This window comes from Lycorma delicatula, chromosome 4, assembly GCF_047948215.1.
Source record: "Lycorma delicatula isolate Av1 chromosome 4, ASM4794821v1, whole genome shotgun sequence".
Classification (NCBI taxonomy): Eukaryota; Metazoa; Arthropoda; class Insecta; order Hemiptera; family Fulgoridae; genus Lycorma; species Lycorma delicatula.
This window is the reverse complement of record NC_134458.1, coordinates 182,802,858-182,816,857: the sequence shown is the minus strand read 5'-3', so window position 1 is coordinate 182,816,857 and position 14,000 is coordinate 182,802,858. Positions and strand designations below refer to the sequence as shown.

Below are 14,000 nucleotides of genomic sequence, written 5' to 3'. Positions count from 1 at the left end.
TAATAATTTATCAGTAATTTCTTAATCTTGCTCATAGAAAAAAGTGTTCGGAAGCTTTTTTATGCAAAATTGTCTTAGTTTTCTACTAGTGGTATTTATTTTTCATAGTGGTAGCATCTCGGCCTTTCACCCGGGAGTCCCGGCTTCGAATCCCGGTCAGACATACGCTACAAATCATTCATCTCATCCTCTAAAGCAATACCTAACGGTGGTCCCGGAGGTTAAAAAAACTAGATATTTTTTAAAAAAAACACGTTATTTCCACAAACAGTACAATATTTGCAAAATCAATCAAATCTAAGGTTAAAAAATGACGAATTTAAACCAATAATTAATAATTATTGGTTTAAAAACTAATAATTTATTATTTAAACCAATAATTAATAATTATTGGTTTAAATTGCTTATTGCTGTGCTTATTATAAAATTCGCTGGTGCCCTTAGTTTTGAAAAATGTATCCGGGAGATTTTTTAGGTGAAATTTCCTCAGCTATCTACTGCTGCTTTTTAATTTTACATTCGATTAAAAATAAAGCTGCTATTGGAGAAAAACTAAAAATTTTACCTTAATTTGTTAACTTACAAATTAAGTAGTTATTGCTCATGTCCGCTAGGGCAAACCTTTTTTCTACATATTTTTCCGAACCCGTTTCAATAATTTATTTTCTGTATTAAATTTTTACGAGGTTAAAATCTCTGTTGACTCGGCTAGTGAATTGATATCAAATATCAGTAATAAAATTCAATTGCATATATAAGACCACCCTCGAGTTTTTGCCATTATTATGAAACTGTTTACTATTGTGCATCGACTGCAAAAACCTAACGCCGATAATATTCGATAATAAGCTCAGAACTCCCTGACTAGACTTTGGTATATAACACGGTTCATTTATTATTCAATACATTTAATCATCATTCACAGTAAAACATACACACGTATGAACACTTGAATCAGTGTAAAACCATAAAAGAAACTTAATGCTATAAACAAAGGTTAGTACCGCAGAATACGCAATAAACTAAACAAAACCAATAAAAGTTTTTTTTCTTAAAAAAAGCCTTCATGTATAAAATTCATAAATGAAAAAAATTAATTTAACAACAGGAAACGTAATTCAACATTAAATATGTAATTTATATCTCCGGGAAGGGAATCAAACAAAAATTTTAATTTTTTTTTTACTGAATTATATAACTTTTGCACACGCAAACACTCAAACTTAAGCAATCCACCCCACCCACTCGCCAACACTTACGCATACAAACACCTTTACCTCATAAATTAGCTTTTGTAACTCATTATTTGTAATATTAAACTGTTAGTAGTAATAACATTTTATAACCACAGTAAGGCCTTTCTGGATTTATCGATTAAAGGTAATGGAAGATGGATCTACAAATGCAAAAAGGTCTTATTGCGGTAAGTATGTTCTATTATATGCTACTAGTAATATAATATTAATGTATATATATATATATATATATATATATATATGTCGTAGGCGAATTGAAAAAATCAGGCTTATTTTAAAGAGCTACATTTTGCAATGCGCCCGTAAATTGGAAAATTATCAAGCAATTTCTAATCAGCCTAATATTTTTCAAGCTTATTGTAACAAGCCCATACAGGTTAAAGCTAATTAGAAAATGTACAATTGTTTTCACAGTTTTTCTTCAGTCATTGTGTATTTGGAGGTATTTGCAGAGAAATTATAATCAACCAAACTTAACCTACGCTCGCTTCATTCGCTAACCTTCGCTCGCTAATCAAGGTTAGCGAGCGTAGGTTAAGTTTGGTTAGATTATATTTATAATTATAAGCAATAATGCTTATACTGGACCTCTGTTTCTCTTTAATGAACAAAAAAATTTGCACATTTTCTACGTCCCCTAAAGTTTTACGGGCTCATTACCATAAGCCTGAAAAATATCAGGCAATTGGCTGGACGCATTGCAAAATGACGGCGCTCTTTACAATAAGCCTGATTTCTCAATTCGCCTTGGACATACACACACACACACACACACACACACACACACACATATATATATATATATATATATGTATATATATATATATATATATATATATATATATATATATATGTATATATATATATATATATATATATATGTATATATATATATATATATATATACATTTCAGAAATAATCATCATGAGTCTGTACAAGCCGACAGCTTATTTACATCATTCTCATATAATTAAGTCATGGGATTGCTTATTGTTTTCAATTTTAACAAACTGCAACATACACATTAGGAATAAAAAAAAATAATTAAAATTGTTGAAGGTTGTTTAGAAAAACGTAAGAAAATATTACTTCTTTTAATAAAAATGCTCAAAATTTTATTTAAAAAAATTTTTTTACGTTAAACTGTAAATAACAGACTTTAATCTTTTTTTTTTTTAAGTAGAAATATTTCACTACTATAAATTAAATGTACTATCACAAGTGTATCTAAAAATTATTCAGATGTTAAGCTAGAGATAGAAACAGAGACGGAAGTAACGGGTGTGGGACAGAGCGTGCGTGTGTAATATTACATGTATTAAAATAAAGATCTTACCTGAAATCAGCAAAAAAAAAAAATATTTAAAATAACAAAAATGAGTCTAAACTTCAAGTATCTTCTTTAAATTTAGCAAATGTCATGAAAGACAGAATAATGCACAATATATAAAAGAAAGTTTTAAAATTATCCAATCCATTTTTAAATTTAAATTTCTTGATGAAATACACTTCAATTTTTTTTGATAACACCTTATTAATAATTTTTGAAATTAAGTACTGTACTATAAATAACAAATTAAGCTTTTATTTTTTACAAAAATTCGGTCATATAACAGTTGCATAGATAAGTCGAATGTAATTTATAACAAAAAAATAATAATATTTAAAAAAAAATTATACCAACTTTGCGGTGATTTACTAATAAAAACGTATGAATAAAAACTATAAATATATTAGAAATTATTTTCAAAATTATTAAAATTGCATTAATTCTTAGCGTTTTTATAAGTCAATTAACTTTCGATATTGCAACACATTAAAAAGATGAATTTTTCGGAATAAAATAATTATTTGTACGGAAAAAATCCTACATAACACAAAGAAATCTGGTCGCAAACTGAATTACCGAAATACATACAGCTAATGTGTGATACAAAAAATGTTGAACTTCTTTTATCACAGGCCTATAACCTCTTAGTATAATAAATTATTAGTTTATAAAACATTAATTAAATAATACAAAAATTCACGTTGTATTTTCTCTGCGTAATATATATTTATAAATAAAGTGGAATTTTTTAAAAAATAATAATCAAATTAAAAAAATAGAACTGACCCTATATCAAATCTACGATGAATTTTTTATTTATTTTATCCGGAACTGTTTTTAACGAGCATCGATGTAAAATTATGCAATTATATGTAATCGCTGTATATATTTGCCGAAAAATTTGAAAATTAATAAAACTACTTCATGCCAGCATAACAAATGAAGGGCGGTAAAAAGTTTCTATTATCCTATGCAATATTATTTCATTAATTAAATATTAATCTTATAAAAAATACTGAAGAAAATGATATAAAACTATTGTTTTTACGTAACATTAATTTACGCCCAAGAAAAAATCAAATAAAAAAAAAATCTAAAATATTACTTGTCTAATAATTAATCTTTCCTTTTTTGCACTCAACCGGTTTGAGTGATTTTCACCATACTTGTCCAGAATGAACTTTAAAAAAGCGGAAAAATTGGCTGGAGGCATTTGAAATGTGGGCATGAAGAAAATTAAACGGGTAGACAATATGGAAAAGATTAATAAATAATGAGTAAAAGGAAAAATAAAGCTTAATTAGAACAATTCAAAATAGGAAAGTTAAAATTTGGGAAATATTACGAAAGAAGGGTTAATTAAAATGACACTGGAAGGTGCAAAGAAAAAAGACCGGAAAAATGAAATATTATAGATCTGAAAAAAATAGGAGCTATTTTTAAAATTTATTTAGGAATTCATAGTACAAAGGAACTGTCTAAGAAATCATAAGTACGGTGATGATAACAATTTCATGAATTAGCACTTTTAGTGAAATTTATTAAAGAATAGTAAGAAATTTATCTTTTTATAAAACTTTTTTAATATTCCATTTTGTAATTAAAACGTCAGTATAAATACAAGAACGAAAGAGTGAAGTGATATTTAAAATAATAATCTTCCTCAGCTGTGCTATGGAAGATAAATAAAGAATGGACAGATATTTATACATTGGAAATACTAATTTTCCGTTTGAAAGGGTTTATTACAATCATATTGTTTGCATTTCTGTCTTATATTCTGCTATCTGCCACCACATGCAAGGGATGAAATGCTGTCGTTTAAAATTCAAGCTTCAAGCCAACAGAATGAATCTCTTTATGAAGAAAATTAAATTATGGTTACTTAACCGTAGTTAAGTAACGGTTAAGTAATGGCATGACCTCCGCTTCCGGGGAGCTGTCTGTTACACGCAGACGGAAACCCGGGAAAAAGTGGTAGTCCTCTGACCTGACCTGAGCGTGTTGTGCGCTAGAGTTAGATCCGCTAGGAGAAGATACCAGCGTCGCCCCCTAACGGGGATTATCGTTGACGACGTACGCGCTGAGAGTCTGCGGATCTACCGGCGCGCCCGTAATGAGTACGTTCATGCTATCAAGGAAGCCAAACTCAAATTTTGGTAAGACTATGCGCGAGTTGCAACGCAGCCGCTGGCAGCTCGCTAAGCCACGTTACCGGCCAAAGCCATTGCACGTGCTGTTCAGTATTCGATGCGGGTTTGATGGTCCGGGACCACACTTTAACTTCTGTGGCGACCTACCAGGCGTTCCTGGATACTCTGTTTCCAGATGCTCCGGAGGGTGAAACAGAAATCGGCGTCAGGGTGGGTGAAACACCATTCCCTGACGTACGGGCTGTGGATCCCGTAAATATAGACCTAGTGGTTTCTCGAATGGTACTGAGAAAGGCACCGGGGATTGACCAGCTTGACCCGGACATATTCTATCATCTGCTGCCTGTCATAAGAGAGCCGCTTGACAGACTATTCTCAGGGTGCCTTAACTGGGGTTGCTTTCCGACTCGTTGGAAGGTGGTTTTGGTGATGGTGCACTTAAAATCAGGAAAGGATCCGAGTGAGGTCAGCAGTTATCGACCCCCATCAGTCTCTTGCCGGTAATCGGCAAGTTGCTTGAAAGGCTGGTTGTGGAACGGATCTGCGAAAACAGCGATATGAACTCATTTCTAAATCGAGGCCAGTACGGCTTAATGAAAGGGGTTGGCACCGAGGATTGCATCTTAAATGCTCTTGCCGAGGTGGTAGTTGTAAAAAAATCAGTCACCAGGAGAGAAGCCCGCAGGGTTCCGTTCTCGATCCCTTGCTGTGGAACCTGGTATTCGACGGATTTCTGTGAATGGCATTCCCAGAAGGGGTCACTGCCCAGGCTTTCGCCGATGACTGTCTCCTGGTAGTTCGTGGTAATTCACGACCACAGCTAGAAGGCCTTAATCGTATGGACTGGTGTGTTTAAAACAACCTCCTACGAGGCTACCACTGCATTGGGGAAGGCTCTCCCAATCGATTTAGTGGTGAAAGTTCGGTAGGTCATGTGGAAATTGCGAAGAGGCAGGGAGGCCGAGATATTTGGGATGCTGTTTCGAGCTAGGCTTGTACCGGAGCAGAACGGTGATCGCAATGCACCAGTTCTAAATTTCGAACAGTTGCCCATCTCCCGCCTGCGGAGGAGGCTTTACAGTCTCGCAATGGAAGTATGGCAGCAAGAATGGCACGCCACAAGTAAGGGTAGGTCTTTGTATAGATTTATACAGGACTTGGTGGGATGGTACCCAGGCAGTTCGTTTTTAAGGCCAACGGGAGCCCAAGTGCTCTCCAACCACGCAAATTTGAACCAATATTTGTTTCATTTCCACCTAGCAGCTGATGAGCTGTGTGTCTGCGGGGAGGTCTAGTCGAACGAACACATGATGTTCGACTGCCCAGCCTTTGGGGGAGCCAGAACTCAGGCCACCCTAGAACTTAGAGGTCAGGGGGAAAATTGGCCACTCATAAGCGGCGAGTCAATGTGGTGTAAGCCGTATTGTCAGACCGGGTGGGCGTTCCTTAATGCCGCTGCTTTGTTCAACCGGCATCAGTAGTTTAAGGGATATAAGACTCCTATCGCTAGCCGTAGAAATTCCTGGCCATCATTCAAAATAGCTCCAAGCACTATAATATGGTGGACAGGTACTTGCTGGCATTCAGCGACCTAGGTGTGGCATCAAATTGCTGTCCTTGACAGAATAAATTTTATTTTATTGACAAGTCATATATTTTAGTATGTAGACGGGGTGCGCCTACCCATTTTAGTAATATATGACAAATGAGCGGTGGGACACGCAAGCGAGTGGTGTAGGGCAACACGCTTATTCTGCGCACGCAGTTAGGTAAGCTCTAGGAGCTAATTAGGATATTGGTCGCTAAATTGTTTTGAGGAAAAGTAGCCGTTTGTGGTACGGATATTCGGTCTTATGCTTTAGGGCAACTGAATGGGATGGTGGTGGGAGAAATGCCAGACAAACCAATTATGTTTACTTAAAAAAAAATCTGATTTTGACACAACATGACTTTCTTGTACGCCTATTAAATTACATACATAATTTTTAAAAGTACAAAAATTTTATTTCACTAATAACTGATTTTTTTTCATATTATTTTTTTTTATTGTTGTTATTATTGAATTGTTATTTATTTAAAATTTTTTACAATCGGAGGTTAATAATTATTAATAAATCAATATATTAAAATTGAAAAAAAGGGAGATTAAGTCTGATTCAAACCAATGTGTAAGATCCAAATATTTCATTAATTAAATTTTATTTGGCTATAACTCTAGAACCAATGAAAATAAGTACCACTTATGATATATTGTTGAAAAGCTCTCAATTAAGGCTTATTACTGCGGTTAAAAAATCCCAAAATCCAAATTTATTCGATTTTGGGCTTTTTTGGACACTTTGGTCTAGTCGATTGCAATAAAAAGGGGAAGTGCACAACTAAATGTTACAACAGTCCTAATCCAAAATTTCAACATCCTACGGTTAATCGTTTTTTAATTATGCGCGATACATACGTACGTACAGACGTCACGCCGAAAACTAGTCAAAATGGATTCAGGTATGGTCAAATGGATATTTCTGTTGAAATCTAAAAACCGAAATTTTTCGGGATTACACTACCTCCTTGTACTTAGTAAAATACGTTTTACTTCCTTGTGCGGTACAAGGAAGTAAAAAGTGCTAACTCGTTAAAAAAAACCACGAAAATGATTGTTTTTATCGTTATACAGCTTTTATTTTATCACTATGATTGAACCTTTTTATCTTCTAATAACATTATATTTTAATTGTGATTTTATTGATATCAGCAGCATTACTATCGTTTCATATTACGCAATTTTTATTGATTTATTTTTATTGTCTCCCTCAAGCTTACATAACCGTGTATAATCTTTATTTGTATTATTATTATTTTATTTTTATAATGCCGATAAATACATTGTTACATGGGTATTAGGACGTATATTAAACAGGCTATAAAATTTAAACGGTTTAATTAAACAATTTTTCATTAAAATAAATCTAACTTAAAAAATGAAATAATAATTTATTTAGTTTATTATTTTCAATTCTTAAAATTTTGCCTTTATAGGTTGACTACAAATTATTAAAAGCAGTTAATTTATAAGTGACTACCAGAGTTGATTTTTTTTTTTTACAGACACTTAGAAAAGTTTAAAATGTTAAATGTTTTTTTCTGTCAGAAAAAAAACATTAATAAAAATAATTATTTTAAAATGTCTTTCAATTTGTGTATATATATATATATATATATATATATATACACAAAGAAGGAAAGGGAAATAATTTAGTAACTGATTCTAGAGCTTGAAAATATTCATACGAACATACGTCAGAAAACGCTTGTTATAGAGTTACAGCTAGCGAAAAATTTCGCCTGGATTTCAGTATTCCCGGTGAAATGAGGTCGTACTGAAATTTTTAAAGGGTAAACTTAACGGTTTCTTATCATTTTTGAACTGAAAAATCGAGTAAAACAGGTCATAAAACTCTATCTCCGTAGTTTTCGTGATATCCAACGAAATATTCAGTGACGAAAAACACGTTTTTTAGGTTTGAAGTAGAATAACATTGTTAGATGACTAATATATGCGTAAACATTATTATCGAAACTTATACAAAATTTAAATCTGAGATGTAATTTTTCTGAAAAACAAAAAAAAATATTATTAAGAAAAAACAAAACAAATTTAATTGAAAAATGTTATGAATTAGTAAAATTTAAAAACAACTGTTTTGGTTGACCTTAGACAACTGTTTTGGTTGAATTTAGACCTTTGAAAAATTAAAATACTTTTAACTAACTTTAAAAAAACACTCACTGCGATTTATACTGTATTAATCTACTAAAAATGTACAAAAATTCCATCACTGACATCGATGCACTTATAAACTCATTTCCTTAGACTTTCTGTCGCCAAACTAATATCTTCGCATACCTTGATGAGGGCAGCAACATTGAGAATACGAGCGATCAGTTCATCATATGTGTCTACATTTTGCTTCTATACCTCGCATTTCAACATCCCAATAAAAATTAATTTAAGAGAGTAAGCTCCGGTGATCTAGATGACGAATTTACCGGCCCTCTATGTCCAATTAATTTTTCAATAAATTTTTTATCTTGGAATTGTCTTACGTCATTCGTGAAATGGTTGGTGCTCCATCAAGTTGATAGTAGATTTCAATTCTTTTCACCAGCGAGAAATTTTCAAGCACTGTAAGAAATTCATTTTTTTTAAATTCCAAATAATTTCTGCCCGTGACACATTATTCTAGTATGAAAGGGACTGTTAATTGGTTGTCGATCACGCCACATGAAACGATCACAGAAAATCATTGCTGGAAATACGATTCAACTACAGTATGTGGGTTTTCTTCAGACCACCGATGTGAACTACGTGTGCTGTTTGTACCATTACGAAAAGTAGCTTCGTTCAAAAATAGTATGAACGGAATTAAGTGGTAATTATTGTTAACCGGTTGAAAAACTCAGTCGTCTGGCACGGTCACCAAGCTGGAAGTGTTGAACTTTTTGAACACAATGGGGACGCATTCTGTGAGCATGTAACATCCTCCATACTGTACTTTGTTGAATGTTGAGTCGTGTAAAAATTATTAACCTTCAGATGAAAAATGAGCGCTGGGAAGTTTACCGTTCTCACGAAGTTTATTCAAAATTCTACAAAATACTTTACGGTTTTATTAAAAAGATGTTTTAAATTTTTACAAGTCCATAATATTTTTCTGTTTAGTTTTTAATAATAAAAGTTGATTTTTGTTGCGTTTCATAGACTTTATTAGATCAATATTCTCATAATTAAATTATATATTTTTAATAAGGAAATCTAAACATTTATTAGTCGTTTAACAATGTTATTATACTTCAAACCTAGAAAAACGTGTTTTTCGTCACCGAACTTTTCTATTTTATGTTTCGTGAAAAATACGAGAGATAAGTTTTGGAACTTATTTTATTAGATTTTTCGAATCAAAAACATAAGAAAACATCAATTTTAACCCTTATATAACTCCTTGAAAATTTCAGTACGACCTCATTTCACCAGAGTAACTGAAATCCGGGCGAAATGTTTCGCTACCGTAACTCGATAACAAAGCGTTTTCGGATGTATGTTTGTATAAGTATTTTTCCTTATTTCAAGCTCTAGAATCAGTTCCCAAATTATTTCCTTTTCCTCCTGAATCACTCATTATGGTATTTGGGGGTATACTTTTGGAATTAAAACATTGCAGTATAAATACAAGAACGTAACAATGTACTATGCAATTTGAGACGGTACAATACAAGAAAAATTAGCCTATATTGATTATACATACTGTACAGGTTGAAAAGTCCCCGTACCCCTAATCAAATATACTTTGCAAACTTGGTTCACATTTTGGACATATTTTTTCAGGAATATTACTTATAGAGAAAAGAAAAATAAATAAGTAAGAAAAGAAAACTACCCTCCGAGAGTTTTATCGAAATATAATACCCCAACCTTTTTAACTTCTCATCCCCACGGCGGATTTTTTCAAAAAATGAATCACAATAATGTCCGTCCTATACGGAGAAACCATCCTACCAAATATCAAGTGTAATATTCCCTAAGTTTGTAGATACAAAATGTTATAATTTTTTTTACCTTTGATAACCTTGTGATTTTAGTACCATTAAAAGATATTTTATATCAATAATTTATCCTAGTTATTTTTTTCGAAATATGACACCGTTTATCACCATATCTACCCAACCACTTCAATGGATTTTGTTAAAAAGATTATTAGAATCAATACTCTATATATAAAGTCATCGTAACAAATATAAATTACTACGTCAAACCATTCATGAAATATTGAGCGAAGTAGAGGCCAACGCAGAAATTTCGTATAAGGTTTTTTATTTGGTGGATCTCGTTGTTTCATTGATCCACTGTATGAGATAATGTACGTGTCATTACGGAGTTCTGTTAATCTGGTAAATGTAAAATTTGAACAGACTAAATAAAATTGATAGTGTTAAAATTCTTCATTTTATTGTGTGGTGAAAAATTGTTTTGTAATTTAATTTATTATAATTTATGTAATAATTCCTGCCTAAGTCCAGTAAGACCGAAGAGGCTTTCTGTAGGTTCACATTAGAAAAACAAATTCATCAATGAAATTAAATGAATATTATGAAATAACTGTTTTTATTTTTGGCTTGGTAAATGTTAAAATGATTTTCCAAACTCTCTTATTATAATGGAATTATTATTTACATATTATTATGTAATTTTTTGTCATAATTTACATAATAATAAAAAAATATTAGTTATGTTGTTTATATCAAATATCGTCTTATTTTTAATTTAGAATATAATCGTATCTATAAAAGCTATTAGGAAATATACATAAAGATATTATATACCCTAGGTCAATAACCTCTAAATAACTACAACGTTCACGATATAAATAGTTCAGTCTTCATTCTTGTCTGAGAATGTAAAGTCTACATGTGTGTGAATGTGTAAGCGGTTGAGTTTGGGTCGTGCTTGCAGATGTGTATGCGTGTGTTTTATGTGTGAGTATGTCCTCGCATTCTTTTATATTCTTTGTGAGGAGGGCTGGAAGAGCGGCTGCTTTAATACGGCGAGGGTTTGCTTCTGGGACTTAGAAATCGAGGTTCTCCCGATATCTCATTCGATATTTAATCTCCAGACTTAAAACATTTGAATCTATAATTAATTGATTAAATTAATATATGAAATAAAGAAAGAGTTCTTTTATAATTTTAAATCTAAGATAAAATAAATTTATTTTTAATATACAAAAAAAGGTTGTTTTTATCTTTAAGGAATAGAATATTACTGTGGTATTTGTGAAAATACTATAACCCATCAGTGATGACGTAAAACTTTTCAGCAATATTATTTAAGTTGAGATTATTCTTTTTGTATTCATGGATATTCAGATACAATAAAAGTTTTTATTTTGGTTGGACAATGAAAAAAAAAACAATTTTTCTACAAGTTCTCTGTTCTTATGTTGCTGTTGTAGAACATTTTAAGTTTATACGCTACTTTTAATACGTTTAAATTATTGTTTCGTAGTTGCTTATTACACTTCCTTTAAAATAAAATAAAGTTAACAAATTTCTAACTTCGTATCCGATTAGAAGATCTGATCTATATTTTGTAATGAATTCAAGAGCTGTGGGTAATTATGGATTATCTTCATCCGAACTGAATACCGGGTTGGAGATTCATTACTTTTATTTTTTGAAGCCAAACTACTGACGACAGCCTACTGAAATAAATAAGCATAAAGACTTTAAAGCATATTTGATTAATAATAATAATAATAATAATAAGTTAAAAAAAAATTATTTAGCAACTTTTTTATTATATAAAAGAACAGATAATAATAATTATTATTTTACGTAATGCTGAGACCTGCAAGAGATATGGTAATACATTTTTATCCAACCTTAAGAATTCACAGGACAATTGTTCATATGATTAATTAATCATATGATGATCAAGAGAAGGAACACATACTGATTGTGTGTCTGGTGTATACTATATTAAGTACATTAATATAATAACTGTATATATATATATACACACACACACACACACACACTTAATATATTTGTTTTGTTTTTTGCAATCTGCGGAAAATAATAAAATTATTAATTATTAAATAAATTAATAAATTCAATAATTTAAATTAGATATACTGAAATAGTATTTTTTCAGTGGGAAATTCCCTGTTTCTTTGGGAAATCCTTATCCCATCATTTAATTTTTCATCAATTATATTTTTACTGCTGTTGTTTTTTACTTCCTTGTACGGAGTGCAAGGAAGTATTTTAATCGCGAAAAATTTTGGTTTTCAGATTTCAACGGAAATATCAATTTGACCATCCCTGAATCCATTGACAAGTTTCGGTGTGACGTCTGTACGTTCGTGCGTACGTGTATGTATCTCGTATAACTTATAAACGATTAGCCGTAGAATGTTGACATTTTGGATTTAGAACTGTTGTAAAATCTAGTTGTGTACGTCTCCTTTTGAATGCAATCGACTAAACTAAAGGTGTCTTTTAGTTTTTTTGGACTTTTTCTTAACTGCAGTAATAATTAGCCCTCATTGAGAGCTTTTCAACGATATATCATAAGTAGTACTTATTTTCAATGGTCCCAGAGTTATAGCCAAATAAAACTTAATGAAATATTTGAATCCTAGGGGAGGCGCATCGGTTCGAATCAGACATCATCATTTTTTTTTAATTTAAATATATTGATCTATAAATACTCTGATTAACCTCTTTATTAGCCTCTGATTGTAAAAAAAGTATTAAAATAAAGAATAATTCAATAATAACAATAAATAAAAAAATATATGAAAAACAAATCGGAAGTTATTAGTGAAATAAAATTTTATGTACTTTTAAAAATGTGTATATGCAATTTAACAGACGTACAAGAAAGTCATGTGGTGTCAGGAAGTCAGATTTTTATTTATATATATATGCACGCGTATTTTTTTCGAAAGTATGGGATTTTATTTATAATATTTGAATGTTATATATACTTGAAAACTTATGTTTATTATTTCTAAAATGATAGCATAATTAAATTTCTGTTGTTATGCTACTTACAAGGTTATACATTTTTTTTAAAGCGTTTTCCATTTCAGAGTCAGCTATTTTCTAAGTATTATTTTGTACAGTTGTAAAAAACTATTTTATTTTTTAAACTCCTATTTCGTTTTAAATATTATAGTAAGATTTGTTAATAATTTATTTATCTAATTTGTTATTGTTTGTTTAAATTATCGTACGTGATAGTATTTATTGTGAAATAAAAATGATTACGTTTAGTATCTTCAATGTAAATTTATTTATTTCATTATTATATTTAAACTAGCCGGCCCGTCTAGCCAGAACCTGGACCCTCGGGGCTCAGGTCACCCCAGGCGTATCTTCTAGCCAACTCAGGAGCTTCTCAGGGCCTCCCGATGGATAGTAGAGCTCGCTTCGCTCGCCATTCCGGATTTACCAGAGGGATCGGCGCCATGGACACAGCAGATCTTGCTTCGGTCGCCATTCTACTCTACCCAGAGGGCTCCACCCCCTGCGTCCCCGTACTGTACGTTATCCTCATGGTTGTGAGAGTAATACTGAAAAATAATAATTATAGTATTCAGACTTTATAGAAACCTGAAAAAGAAATTAAACTACAAAAGATAGTATAATAGTAATTTTCTTGCATTTTCTGTTTAGCCTCCGGAACCCCCTAAGATATTACT

General features: G+C 31.5%; 1 protein-coding gene across 6 annotated transcripts in view; it reads right to left on the bottom strand.

The window, feature by feature from the left end:
- The window catches only part of LOC142324136 (putative phospholipase B-like lamina ancestor), a 135,490-nt gene that overhangs the window by 60,322 nt on the left and 61,168 nt on the right, over positions 1 to 14,000 (bottom strand). The window contains exon 2 of one of the 6 annotated variants that reach the window (XM_075364820.1): positions 13,567 to 13,871. The exons of the other annotated variants lie outside the window; for them this stretch is intronic. The gene's annotated coding sequence lies outside the window, so the exon portion shown is untranslated. The remainder of the gene's footprint in view (positions 1 to 13,566; positions 13,872 to 14,000) is intronic. 6 annotated transcript variants of the gene reach the window in all.